The sequence below is a fragment of the Hevea brasiliensis genome, chromosome 14 (genome assembly GCF_030052815.1).
Source record: "Hevea brasiliensis isolate MT/VB/25A 57/8 chromosome 14, ASM3005281v1, whole genome shotgun sequence".
Classification (NCBI taxonomy): domain Eukaryota; kingdom Viridiplantae; phylum Streptophyta; class Magnoliopsida; order Malpighiales; family Euphorbiaceae; genus Hevea; species Hevea brasiliensis.
The window spans coordinates 25331279-25346192 of record NC_079506.1 but is presented as its reverse complement, the minus strand read 5'-3'; the positions used below and the strand labels follow the sequence as shown (position 1 = coordinate 25346192).

At 37.3% G+C, this 14914-nt stretch overlaps 1 long non-coding RNA gene across 1 annotated transcript; it reads right to left on the bottom strand.

Moving 5' to 3' along the window:
- Positions 1-12702: 12702 nt before the first annotated feature.
- LOC110643644 (uncharacterized) lies at positions 12703-13964 on the bottom strand. Its single transcript, XR_002492682.2, has 2 exons — positions 13292-13964; positions 12703-13185 (listed from the first exon to the last, which is right to left on the bottom strand). It is a non-coding gene; the product is annotated as an uncharacterized LOC110643644 (long non-coding RNA).
- Between the last annotated feature and the right edge of the window lie 950 nt (positions 13965-14914).

Below are 14914 nucleotides of genomic sequence, written 5' to 3'. Positions count from 1 at the left end.
TAAACCGAAACACAAAATTTCAAGAACGTCGAATTTAGCACGTTAGAGCTAGGTAAAAGTGAAGTTAAATTTATTTTTGGATTTATACTAAGTTATGGTACTGAAACACTGTGAAACTGTGTGTTTCAACTGAAAAAGACTTGGAAGCTCTGAGAGACTGAGTCAAGGCCTAGAGGCGACTCACGTCAGGTTTGTGCACAAAAATTTATAAATTATAGTTTCACAATGAAAATTGATTTGTTATACATTGTGAATATGTTTTATTCATTATGAATTTTGAAAATGTTGTTTTTCCTATTTTACAATGGAAATTTGAAATGAAAATTATTTATTGATTTGTAAGGAATATTTGAACAATATGGTTTTGAATTTAGTTATGGCTTTGGAAATTTTATTTGAGAATTTGTGTGTTGCCTACTTTGCAAATGGAGATTTGAAATGAAGCTTGTTTAATTGTTGCATCAATTATAATTGAACATCATATTTTTAAATCGATTTAATTCACACTTGGCATGGCAATATTAATATGTTCCTCATCCACTTGTGGGGTGAGTTTGACATTTGATCAATTTCCTCCCTCTCTGGCTTCCCAGTCTGAGGGGCGAGTTTGGATGAGTACTCATTAGCTAGCTAGCCACCTCCCTCATTGATTTCGATTAGTGGGGGTGTTTGCCTTGTCGTGATGTACACACGGCATGTTCGGAAATTTTGTGTCATGGCCTAAGTTGTGTTATTGATTGGCAACACTATCTTTATTGAATTATTTGATCAAAGTTGTGTTGTGTTAAGCTTTGAAAATTATGATTTGTTATAAATGTGATTTGAAAATTTGAAATATGATTGTGAAATATTTGAATTATGAATTGTTCATGAATGTTTTAAATTATACATTTTACGTTTTATTGTGCACCACTGAGTATCTTTATACTCAGCGATAGCTTTAACTTGCTGTCGCAGATAGAGAAAAGGACATAGTAGTAGAGTGAGCTGCTACAGTCAGAGAGGAGCACGGTTGAAGAAATTCTGTACGGGTATTGTCTATACCCTGGTAGTTTAGTTTGATGTAAATACGATAGTATGCATATGTATCTCTGTAGTTTGAGCAGTTGTACAAATAAAATTGTAATAATATTATTTTTGAGATTTTATGTTTGTAAATTAAATAGTGAATGTAAATTAAATATTTAAAATGCAATGTGCATGAGTTTATGAAATGTTTTGAGTTATTAATTTTTGATTTGAAATTTGGATTTTGAGTTGAAGTGTTGCCAGTGTTGTTGATTTGAAGTTTGGTGGTTGCAAATGAAGTTGTGATTGAGTAATATATTGGAAGTGTTTTTTTATTTTCAGGTTTTGAAGAACTGTTTTCTCAAAATATAGACGGCACTCTATCAAAATTTTTGTAAAAATTGCGGAGATTTCAAATATCCAAAAATTTGATTTGTGTTTGGACTTTAAATAAAGGTTTTTAATAATTGAAAAAAAAAATTTACCCACCAATTCCATAATGAACGAAAATTGTTTTAAAATCCCTTGTTGTATATTTAATAGGTTACTGGTAGGTGAAGTACGGTAATTCATTAGGTGTACTACGGGAACATGTTACATCTTACGAGGAGTAGGGTGTGACAATATGAAATATGAAATCTATCGAAAAAGTAATATTTCAATTTAATTGATATTTTAGCCTACAAAAAAATATAATTATAAAATAATATCATTTTCAATTTATTAAATAAATTCATCAACTAAATAAATTTTAATAAAGGAAATTCACAAATAAAATAGCAAACACAAACTAACTAGAATAAATAATAAGTCTCAAATAACATACATAATTAATAACCAAATGCTTATATCTAGCAAAATAAAGAACCAAAATGGATCATTACAAGTCAAAACAGGCTAGCAGGTCGTGGGTCAACACGTAACAAGAATAGTAAGGTGAGTCACAAATATATCAAATTGGATTATTAGTTCAACCTAAAACATGACATGATTATTGATATATTACAAAGAGGTTGACAGAATTTTGAAACAAACAAGAATAACTCTACCCTCACACTCTATTTTGTGTCACATTTGAGTGTTGTTTATGGGTTGTATATAAAATTGCTACCCATAAGTTGAATATACTTCTTATTACTTTCTAAGAAATGAGATTAGAAGTCCAAGCTTATCACTATCCTTCATCAAGGTAGTGGAAAGCATGGAGAAACATGACAAACACAAAGGTGTTAGCTCAATAATGCAGAACACTCAGAAAAAGGATGTATTGCTTTATTATTGAGCATTATTCCAACTTCCAATTGAGGTCAAGACAATTGAGTGAAAAGATTTTCCAAATTGCATTTTACCTCCATAAAATCCTCAAATTTCATGCATGTAGGAAATTTATGCATGCGCATGCATGAAAGCTATACATGAGAATGTTTCTTGAGTAAATATGGTACAGATAACAAAATATAAATCATTCCAGCCCTGTTTAGCACGACAGAAAGTATAGGATAGAATAGGATGGGACAGGATCTACCTCATCATATCCTACGTTTGGTGCTAAATCTCATAACAAATCTACACAAGTCTTTCAAAAGAAAAATATAGAAACAAAACGGGAAAAAGGTGACTTATAGTTGTTGACAACTTTGCTTATCAGAGTAGTACTGGTAGCCTTGGATAACTTCTGTCACTAGTAGCATTCAACAAGCCTAGCAGCCATTGGCAATGATAATCTTTAGTCCTGTACTGCTGTAACACCCTCCCTGCAGCAACTCCATTCATTCTACTATTCCGGTGATCAGTGTTGGTCCGGACAGCTAGAACATCCTAAAAAATATTTAAACTAAAGTGAGGAATCATAATTAACTCAAATATTAATAAGAACAATTTAGGAAAAATTTTAGAAATAAAATACAACCAAGTTAAATGAGCCGGTGTCCTAGTGATGGATAACCCAGTGGAAAGTGGCGGTTTTCGCAACTAGGAGCCCTAGACCCAGGAGAAATTCATAAAATAATTTTTTGGACTCTAGAGAAGAGTCATTAAGGTTTCTATGGCATTAGAATGCCAAGAAAATGCTTAGAAAAATTTTTAAATCGATACAGACGATTTTGGATCAATAAGCCAAACGGAGAGCATTTTGGTCATTTCGTCTTCAGAGATGATTTTTGGCCAACTTGTCCATTTAAGTAAATAATTATTATGATCTAAAATATGAATAAAAATTACTAAAAATTTAATTGAAAATGAATAGAAAGAGAAGAAAAAAAATAAAGAAAAATGGGACTTTTGACATCATGCTTATGCAATTAAAATCCTCCCACCCAATCACATTGTGACACATGGTAATAACTCATTTAAAATGACTAAATGGGCAGAAAATGAAAGAAAACAAATCAGTTTCTTTCATTTTCTTCAGCTGCAACGAACCACACTCTCACCTCCACCATTGTTGTCCCTTAAACCAAGCTTCCTTTCCCACCTTAAACCCCCTCAAAACCCTAACTTGCCTACATTAAAAATTATCTCTACCATTAGAGCAAGCTTTGGGCAGCAATTTGAAAGGAAGAAAGTCAAGTTTTTAAGTCTTGAAAAGTAACTAAGTGAAGGTTAGTGCCACTTTTGTTTAATTTTTCTCTTATATTTGTCGCAAAGGGTTTTGCGGTCGCCTGGACGAACACTCACCGAAGTGGGAAAAGTGAGGAGTCGCCACTTTAATTTTGAGGGAAATTAAAGAAAACCATTTGTGAGAGTAAGTTAGAATAAAACCACTTTAAAAACAGAGATTCTAGGTTCGGGGTCCATGAACGGGTGGGGAAGGTGTTAGGCACCCCACCTCGTCCCTCAACGAGGGTAAGCAGATTTAACTTCACGTTCTTCATAGTTAGGAGGGTTTGAATGGAAATGTTAATCCTTTTGACCGAAAGGAATGTTTGATTTTTCACTAATCCGGGTTACCCAGATACATAAGTAAATGAGACGACCTTAGTGAGTTGCGGTTGCATATTAATTTTCTTTTAGAGGGAATCATCTTACATATTTGTTGAAATTTAATTTGGAAATCGGATAAGAACTCTCCTCCGATCTCCTTTAAATATTTATTAAAATTTTTAAGCTTGAGAATCGGATAAGAACTCTCCTCCGATCTCTTTTTTAAATGATTATTAAAAAATTTTAAGCTTGAGAATCGGATAAGAACTCTCCTCCGATCTTTTTTTAAATGATTATTAAAAAATTTTAAGCTTTGAGAATCGGATAAGAACTCTCCTCCGATCTCCTTTTTAAATGTTTATTAAAAAATTTTAAGCGTGAGAATCGGATAAGAACTCTCCTCCGATCTTCTTTTTAAATATTTATTAAAATTTTTAAGTGGAAACCGGATAAGAACTCTCCTCCGATCTCTTTTATTTTAATAGGGATCGGATAAGGACTTTCCGATCTCTCAAAACTTGATGACAGCTACCCGTCATGAAATCCTAGAACTAAGGGTTTTGGCATTTAAAGATGCAGGGGCTTGGAATAAGGCTTCTTTTAATTCATTGGTACCTTGTATCCAGTCAGGAGATACCAAATCGAATTTTCCGACCTTCCTATGTGGTCGCCTTACCAGTACCTTTTGATATCCGATCTATCCCATTTATCTATCTTAAAGTTCGGTTTTACTCTGCCTTGTGTTGTTTTACTCAATTATCTTTTGCATTATTCTAGTGATTCGGCCTTACTATTTTCCTGACTCATTGTTTAGACCTTTTATTATTTTTAAAGAGATCCTTTAGATACGGTTACCTACATTTTACCTGACCCCTTATACATTACTCGAGACTAGAAGACTTGCGTTCAGAAATAACAAAGATTAATAAAAAGAATGGACTGATCAATAAAGAAGTAAACCCGAGAGTAACCTTTTGGTATTCTTTAGCGTAATATAAACTTAGAAAAAGAAAAAAAAAATACGTATATAAAAGAACGAAGGAAATACGAAAAATGAAAACGAGCACTTAATAAAATGGCAATACGAGTACTCACCTGTAGAGAGCCAAATCTACTAAACTAAGTATTGAATCACAAAGCTTAATAGAACTGCAGGTTGGTAACCGGAAGATTAAGGTCCGCCTTGAAATGAAGGATGCTTCGCTAAAATGCAATCGGGTCGAAATAATACCCGAGTTTAAATGAGGTTGAGCCTGGACAATGGGAGTGGAACTAAATAAAACAAAGAGCTGAAAATGAGAGCACCACAGGATAACGAACGAACTGAAAATAGAGAGTTTCAGTATTCAAGAATCCCTTTTGCAAGAAAATACTTTAGAAAACTGGTTTCAAAAGTTTTTCTTATGAAAGCTTCAAAAATAGCAGAGTAACGAGCTAAATTAAGTTTCAGAGTTCTTCCACTATAATCACTATCCTCCTTTTTTCGTCCTCCTTGAACAGTTTTTCATGCAGGTATTTATAGGAACCGGGTGCTCCCCATGAAGGGTCAGGATCTGTTTTGGGGGAGATGGAGGGTTAAGATTTTGAAAGACATGATCTAAGGGCTCAGGAATTAAAGAGAATCAGAACGGACGACTGGGATCCCTTCTAGAGTATTTGTCCTTTTCTCTCTTCTAATCTGACGGCCCAAATTTCTTGTCAAGAGCGATCTGAGGGCTAGGAGTGAAAGGCGCTGATCTTGTCATTTTTCTTCTTCGATCTGAGGGCTCCGAGCTCGTCCTTACAAGTAAGATCAACGGTGGAGATTAGGATGTACAGCGCTGTCCTGACGTACTCTAGCACATGTCAGTAGTGCGGGCGATTCTGGGGCGTGCGGTTGAGATTTCACCTGCAACGCTTTAACTACCTCGGCTCTGATTATGGCGATAATCGGCAGGAGCTGTCTCATTCTCTTTGTCTTCCGACCTTCCCTCCTTTCTAGTCTTTTCAACGTGATCTTTTTCCGATCTCTCATACCGGGTTCCCCTCTTCCGATCTCTCCTGACACGCTCTCTTCTGATCTTTCATGCCGGTCTCCCTTCTACCGATCTTTACCACACCAGTCTTCCCTTTTATTGGGTTCGGTCCAGTCAAAGCATTTATTTCCCTCAATTCCCGAGGCGTCCGCTTCGTTTTCTGCTTGCAATAAATGCTCAAATTTTCCTATATATATACCTTCAACCGGGAAGCTCTACCTCACTTGACTTTCTCCCTTATTCTCTTCATTTTCCTTGTTCTAGCTGCTCCGGCAACAATCCCGGACAAAATGACCGCCTTTAATCTTTTTCCGGTTGTCCTCTTTGTTCCTTGCCTGAAAATTTACGATCCCGATGATCGAAAAATTATGATGACCTTATCTAATGACAGTGAGAAAACTGGACTAATTAACCGATCTGGATCGAGGACCTCGATCATGCCGATCTTGAATCGTTCGCCCGATATAATCGACGAACTAGTTTCGGGCAAGAAGACTGCTAATATTCCCCTCAACACCGATGACTGCTCTTTGGCGTTCATCTGGCTCCTCTCCACACTGGGTGTTCCAACAGCGGCTCGGTTTCGAGCGGTAACTTTGATGACGACCTCTCTCATTCTCATGAGAGTCATAGTCATCCCAGCCGGTCTCCTGGTCAAACACATCTTTTGACTCAGCCACGAGACTAGGCTTTGACATAGGCCTTTTAGATAGGATGTTCTACCGGTCTCTAAAGATCGCCCTTATGATGTAATTAGACCTTTAATGTAATCCGATCTTAGAGATCGCCCAAATGATGTAATTAGACCTTTAATGTAATCTGATCTCCCGAGATCGCCCAAATGATGTAATCAGATCTTTTCGGAAATAAAATTTATTTTGACAACTGTTATTTTATTATTATTGCATTGATTATTTTCCAATATCTGAAGTATTTATCCAATCCGACTCTTAATTTGAATGACACTTATCCGATCCGTAATTCAAAACACCTTAATCTGCCGCTCTATAGTTAACCAATCTCTTTATGGAATCTCCGGAATATTCGTGAGACGTGTCAGAACAGCTGGCGAGTCCCGCTATCCGATGCACTACCTAGAACATCGTGAGCATTAAATGCTCGGTCGAGTATAAATAGGGGTGGGGTTAGCCAGTTGCTCCTTTATGTCATTTTCAGTCTCTCGCAAACAACTTCCAAATTCTCTCGTTTTTTCAAGTTCCTCCGACACCGATCAAGCTCCGGTAAAGGTTTTGATCTTTCTTTTAGTTTAAATTTTCTGTTTCCCTTGAAAATGAGCGATGCCGAGGGTCAAAGAGCAGTAAGCCCCCCTTCCATTCAGTTCTCGTGGTCATCCGATGAGGTAGAGGTGGTCGGACCAAGCGCGCAACCTGAACTTCCTAGGGTCTCCGTTCTAGCTCGGGGACAACCAGCACCATCAAGGCATGTGCCTTCTTCAGGGAGGGAAAATCTTCCCATGGACGAGCTGCCATCAATCTTGCAAGAAACCGACCTGCAGTCGTTCAGCCAGGAGTACAACATCCGGCCTGATTCCTACGAATTGATTAAGTGTTACGGCGATCTTTGTGCCGATCACTTCTTCGAGGAGAACGATATGATCGTGGTCTACGAAGAACAATTAAAGGCCGGTCTGCGGTTCCCTTTGGACGACTTCTTCAAAGAAGTTTTGAAATATCACCAAGTGTGCATCGCTCAAGTTCACCCGAACTCGTGGCGGATCTTGGTAGCCTTCCGAGGCCTATGCCGAGCTAAAGGGCTCCGACCCACGTCTAAGGTGTTCGCTGAACTGCACCAGCTAACTCTTCGAAAGGACGACGAGTATTGGTTCTTCCAGGCGAAACCCCATTGTGGGCTTTTTACCGATCTACCTTCCTCCTTGAAGAATTGGAAGAACCGCTTCTTTATCTTGAGGAGCAAAATTCCGAACGCTTTTGAGGGCTTCCCTCGGAGCTGGCTGCATCAGGGTCCCTTGCTTACGAAGCACATCGCCCTAAACAGGGAAGAGGGTGCAATGGTGATGGAGTTGAAGGAACAAGCGTCCAGAGAGAAGTTCTCTTGTTTGGATGCAGTGACGGCCGAGCTACACCATTGGACTATGCAGCTGGTCACCGGTCAAGATCGCGGGCTTCAGCTCTCTGATCTCGGCATCGGTATTTTCCATATCTCAGATCTTTGGACCTTAGCGATCTCACTGACCTCTTCTTTATGCAGGTATGGCAAGCGGCGAAGCCTCTAAGGAGAGCCGGAAGCGGAAGAAAGAGATCTCCCGGAAGGTGCGGGAGATGAAGCGGGCTGAGGAGATGCGGACACCCAGTCATGAGCCCGGGGAGATTCAGGGAGGCTCGTCTCAACCTTCTGGACCTCCGATCATAGAAGTGGTCCGATCTCCTCCTCGCCGAGAAGAGCCGCCTCCACCTCCTCCAGTCGCTCTGAGTGCGGAAGGGGGTCCTTCCCAACCTCCTGTAAGGTCCCTTTCCAGCGGTGCCCAAGTGCTGATCCACTCGTTGGAGAAAAACTGCACGGTTCGAGAGAACCCTGGTTTCGCCAAGGTCTTGGTGTCCTCCATCTGTCTTCGAGAAGATCGGGATAGGCTGTCTCCGGATAACCTTGATGATATCTTGACTAGATCTATGAGCCTGAACGTGGAGTGTTTGGTGAACCAGCACATGGTCCGGGAGAAGGCTCATCGCCTGGGTAAGGAAGTCGAGAGGATGAGTCATGAGATGTCTTCTCTCCGATCCCAACTTTCGTCCGCTCAGGACTACATATCTCAAATTGAGGGACGAATGAAGTTCTATGAGGACAAGCTGGCAAAGCAAGCTCATGTTCTGGCCGAGCGAGATCGTGTTCTCGAGGGAGTTCAGGCGCTCTGAGCTGATGAAGCTGCTTAACTCGCTCATCTTGCTGAGGAGCTCAAGGCGAAAGAAGAAGAAATGGTGACCGGAGTGGTCGGCGCTTATGTGAATGCTCATAGAGATCTTCTGGCTGAGCTCAAGAAGCGTTATCCTGAGGAGGACTTCTCCTGGATGGCCAACCTGGCTCCCGAGGACGAAGGTGAGGATAGCGAAGGGGAGGCTGAAGGTGAGAGAGAAAATGAACAACATGTAGTTCAGGCTGGGGGATCGAATGACTTGTATAAATTTTGAAATAAAATGAAATGAAAGTTCCCCTTTTGTTCAATGATTGATTGTGATCGGAAAATTTCTAAATTGCGTAAGCACTTGATTGTTGGAACATATTAGAATGACAACTGAAAGTGATTATTAATCTAAGTATAGGAGATCAGAAAACACAATATGCATGAGATCAGTTACGAAACGGGACTTAATTAAAATTAGAAATTTGGCTTTGAACACTTAAGATCGGGATCATCTTTAAACCGAGTCGAAACCTTTATCATTCTCAAATTTTTAAATGAGAGATCGGCAATAAGACTGGTGGTACGATGGCCTTATGTTGGTTCAATCTTATTTGACAAGAAAGATCGGAAATATGATTAAATGATCAGGGGACTCGAGAATTGGATTGAGGGATCGGTGAGGCTTTAAATGACCTGGAGACTTGGTATTAATTAAATTCTTTTTGAGGGGAGATCGAAAGTGTGGTCGGTTGGCAAAGGGGACTGTGTTGGGGATCGGCTTCAAAGTTTATTAATTTCGGGAGATCGGCCAAAATATGGTGTCGACAATATTCTTTGTTACAACATTAATCTAAACTAGAAAATATGAAAATGGAACAAATTAAAATTGTGGAGTTAGGGTTTGAGAGAAATCTAGGGTTTGCTCATGTGTTGGTGAATTAAAGTTTGAATGGTCAATTAGTGACCATTTGGCTGTGTATGATGAAGAAATGAAGAGAGTTGTGGCTTGCTATTTGAATTTAGGTGAGCTGCATTGGCTGCCCTGCAGGTCTGGATGTGAGTCCAGCAGGTTTGGGCAGCTATAAATGGAGTTGTAGAGGTTCAATTGGTGCAAGGCCAATTGGATATGAAACTAGACACATAATGGCACAACTTTGGTATAGAAACCCTACCCAGAAAACCAAACCAAGTTGACTTAAAAATTGCCCTAATCCGGGTGACCTGCATTCTGCCTAGGCAAAATGACCAAATGAACAATGTTTATTCATTTGGTCATAACTCAGTGTAGAAAGGTTCAATTGACCTGAAATTTTACCAGCAGAAAGATGAGACATAGACCTACAACTTTTACGAGGAACACAAATCTAAATTCTGATCATAACCTAGTCAAATTGCCAACCAAACTTAGGTTACCAAATCTGGCAGAACCAGTTTTGCCCAGAATTTTGGATTCTATCCAATCCGGCCAGTTATGGTGTTTAGGCCATAACTTGAGCTACAAAACTCCAAATGGAGTGATTAAAAAAAGGAAATGTAACTAGACAAAATAAAAAACAACTTTCATGAAGACAATTTTGCCAAATTCCTACTGTACAAATGACCAATGGAACAGTAAATATGAGGTTTGAAATCTGAAAATTTTGAATAACTAATACTAAGCTTAGAAATGGTATTGGCCACTAATACTAACAATTTTAGAATGCAAAATATGGTATGTTGGGAGTATTAAAACCAATGTACCTATTGTCTATGCAAAAGTCAACATTTTAGTTGACTAATGAAATGAATAGTAACATCTAAACTTAAATTTCAAGAATTGTACAATTTAAAAGTGTAACATACCCTAGTATACCTAGCAAGATTGGTTTGGATAGGTTGGCATGCCAATAGAGTTCAGTTAGCAGTGCTGCACATGGCATTATGCCATTTTGTGATTTCATGGCCTTTAGCCATCCTGACATTGTGTTGATACTTGGCCTTGTGCCTAATGTTATTACAGCTTATTAGCTGTTCTGTTGTACACTAGGAGATACATATGTGACCGATGGTGTGACGGCCCGAGGTACTTGATACCCAGTGCCAGTTTACCCGTTTATCCAGTCCAGTCGTCTAGTATAGGTTACTTGGGCAACCAAAAATAAAAGTGGATCAATTTAATGAAATTATGAATATAACAAGATATAATAAATAAGATTACCAATAATGATCGAAAAATTGTCTGCATAAGACATCAGAATATGCACCGCATATTTATTTTTCTGTTATTTCTTTTTATTCTACTATTGGCACCACTAAGCATTATTGCTTAGCGCGTTGCTTTTGCCACGCGTAGGTTCTGGAGAGACCGATAGAGAGCCCAGTAGACCACAGACTGTGTGAGATCATCTGCAGCCCTGCATAGTGTCCGTGTCACCTCACCGTCTTCAGTGCATTGGTAGGACACTAGGTTTCATTTTGGTATTATGTAATCAAACTTTTATTTTCTCATGTATAATTAAGACTTATGTAATGTATTTTGATATTAATGTAAATAGTGAAAATTGTGTTTATGAATGGAACATTGAATATTTATTTATGACTTGTATATAAATATTATGTGAAATGAATGAATGAGGAATGGAAATATTGTTGAAAAATATTGAGACATTGTTGATGAAATGAAGTTTGGGAATGACTGAAAACATATTGGAAGTGTTTTTCTCAGGTTCCGAAGAACTGTTTTCTCCATTTTTAGCCGGTACTCTGCCGAATTTTCCATAAAATTTGCGGAACCTCAAATAAATTTATGATTTCAATAAATGAATGAAATGAATTACATTTCACAAATTGTACTTCATAACTAAAAAAAATAATAATAATAATAAATTAGGAAGAATAAAAATTATTTAATTAAAATAGGGTGTTCCGGTACACTGTGTGGCATATCTTGCTCGGCTACACTGTAGACGGGTAAGGGGTGTCACAACTGCTGTATGGGAAAGAATATAATAGATAAATAGCACCTAAGAAATGTATTTGGGTAGCTTATTTAGAACTTTCCATTCCAAAGTTCCAGCATCATATTCTTTTTTCTCTGCCTCCCCTTTTTTTTTAGTGGGAGAAAATCAAACTCAATTACATTAACATAAAATGTTGGCATGGTTGTTCTAGTAAAATACTAGGAGTACTAGTAACGTAAGGAACAACTACATGAAAAAGTGGCCATCATACCCGTTCAAAGACAAAGGCCTAGTGTAGCTCAATATTTTTTTTTTTTCAACATTATAACATGCTAATCAAACCACTAGTTAGTGTTGCTAAATGCATGTTTTCTTGTGACAAGAATCTATCATGTCCTATAAGAAAATTTGGCTCAATAAGCCCACTCAAAGTCTCAAATGCAACTTTCAGTGTCATCTGAATATGATGCGGATCAACTAAGTCAATTCAAAGTCTCAAACAGCAAGAAAATGGGGTCTATTAAATTCAGAAAGAGTGTTGGGAAAATTACACATTAGCTTATTTTAATATGAGCTTATATAAGTAATCAAGTTACTTTACATGTTAAAATGATTAATCAAGTTAATGTTGCAACCCAATCATGTAGGACTTAGATTCCCAACAATCTTATTGGGTAATACGTAATCCAAATTAAACTATCTACAATTACTGTACCAGCTGGAAATTTTAATATTTTGTTATATCAAAGCTACCAAATAACATAAGGATGGACATCATAGCTATTTGAGGGAAAAGACTGAGCTGAAAAGTGCCAATGTAACGTCAGTTGGAATTAAAGCATGAAGTGAGTCGGTAGAACTGTACATGATATATCTAGCCTACCTACATAAATTCATGCCCAAATTAATATGCTCTGTCATAATCTAAAATAAGCCCAAATGAAAGAGATTTTGAAACAAGAACTTTATTTATCATCTGCTACATTCCAATGAAGTGGAAGTTAATATTGCATAATAACTACTAGCAACATTCATATCATACAATACATAAATTGTTGCAGCTCACCAGTAATTGAAACATGGAATGTTCTTAAAAAAATCCAAAATTACAGCATCAAAAAGATGCAGCAAGACTAAACTAGTTCAAATGAAGAAACTGAACTTAATCAAACTACAATGATCAACTAAGCTTAACCCATTATGAGAAAAAAATTATAAACCTTTTAACACATGTTTTGTAATAAATCCAAAGGGAAGAGAGAAACTGTATAAACTCAAATTTAAAAGGCATAAGAAAGCAAGCAGTCTACCCATTTGGGCATAACAACAAACACTTTGGTTACAGACTCTTTCTTTTCTTGTTTTGCTTTCAACCGTAACAAATCTGCTTTAGCTTATTAACAGCTAATTCATCAGCTGAATACTGCACGGAAAAAAAAGAAAAAAAATCATAAGAAATTCAAAACCATCCCAAGTAGATTCATAAACAAATTATTAAAGACATAATAGAAAAAGACGTTATTGAGGACCTAGAGGGAGCGATTGTAGGCTTAATGGAAGAGCTCATCGAGGGAAGCAGTGTCATTGGCATCGACCTCTCTGTAGTTAACGAATTTTTTGTGCGCGTATTTGGCATAATAAGGCCTCTTGTCCTCCGATAGACGCCTTACTAGCTTTAGTTAGAACCTCGCCATACACTCTCAATGCTTTCTATATCTCTTTTTGCAAGGACCAAGCATTTGCTGTTCAGCCAATTCTGGAAGTTGTTGCCCTTTATAATGTTCTTGGCTCACATAATGCACTCATGGGCTAAAAGACCACCCAAGTAACACACTCGGCTCACTGCTGGGCACACCTAGGCTTTTTCTTCTTGGACTAGCAACCTTTAGAATTCCTTGACAATTTCAGAGATATCTCTTGGTGGGGCCATTGGTCTTGGGTAACCCACTCACGCTCAATTTGCCTTCTTAGCAAAGCTGAGAAACACACTCAATGACACTGCTATTTCTCTAAATTATCCTCTTTTCAGTGGGGATTATCATCTTTTGCCCCTCTATTCTAAAATCTCAGTTAGTTTTATTAATTTATTATGATTTTCCTTTGGCTTTGTATACAATTGTTTGATATTTCTTATGTTCTTCTTTCTGCCAAATTTATGGGTTTGGTTTTTTCTTCTTCGTTTGTTTTTCTTCCCTTCTACACCTGCTTATTCCCAGTTTGGTTTCTTTTTTTTTTTTTTTTGCTTTTTCTTTTAATCTGTTGGGATTATCTAGTGTAATCATTGAAATTGTCTAAATGGGTTTGTTTTAAATGAGGTAGTGAAAGTTGCAGTAGCTTCCTTTTTTTTCTTGAGCTTAGACTAAAGATTGGAGTCTTGAGAAATAATATTTAGCTTTAGCTACCAATATAGAGTTAATGACTCTTACATAGTTATATTAAGATCACATTACATTAATGATTTTAGGCTTCATGAATTTCAAATGATGAGGTATTTAAATTAGATATATTGTGTTAGAAATTTTGCAATTTTCTAGTTAGAAACCCATCCAAATCCTCAATCATTTCAAATACACACTTATACAAATGGAGTACAAGAGAATTATGAAAATTTCAAAACTTCATCTTTATCTGGGAATTCTATTTTATGAACATTCAACTCTAGCATTGATTGGTTTTACAATTTACTTCTTATTAAACCTTTTCATATTTGATTGATTTTAATGTTTTGTGTTCTCTCACATTTCTATCATTTTTTTCTTTCCTTTCATTATGGAAGTTTTTGTAAATCAGGCCTTCAAGACATCAGTAGTGATTGCATATTGCCAGTATTTAGTTGTAGTAAAATACTAGTCTTTTTTATTGATGGGATATGATTATATTTGTGGATATGGTTCTTGAGCCAATAGGGTTTTATTTTACCATCTAGGATAGGTGGCATTGCCTTTCCAAAGTGTTTTATTTGGGGAATTGTGTTCCTACACTGCTGGTTATGTACCTTGTCAAGAGTCTCACATCTAAAGAGAAGAAATTCTAATGGGTTTATAAGGGTCATGGGCCGACTAACTAATTGCTTAGTTTTAACCTTTTGGTAATGTTAAGTCCAAGCCCAAGTAAGCCCATTTCACACTTCATGAACTCTTGTCTTCGGTTTA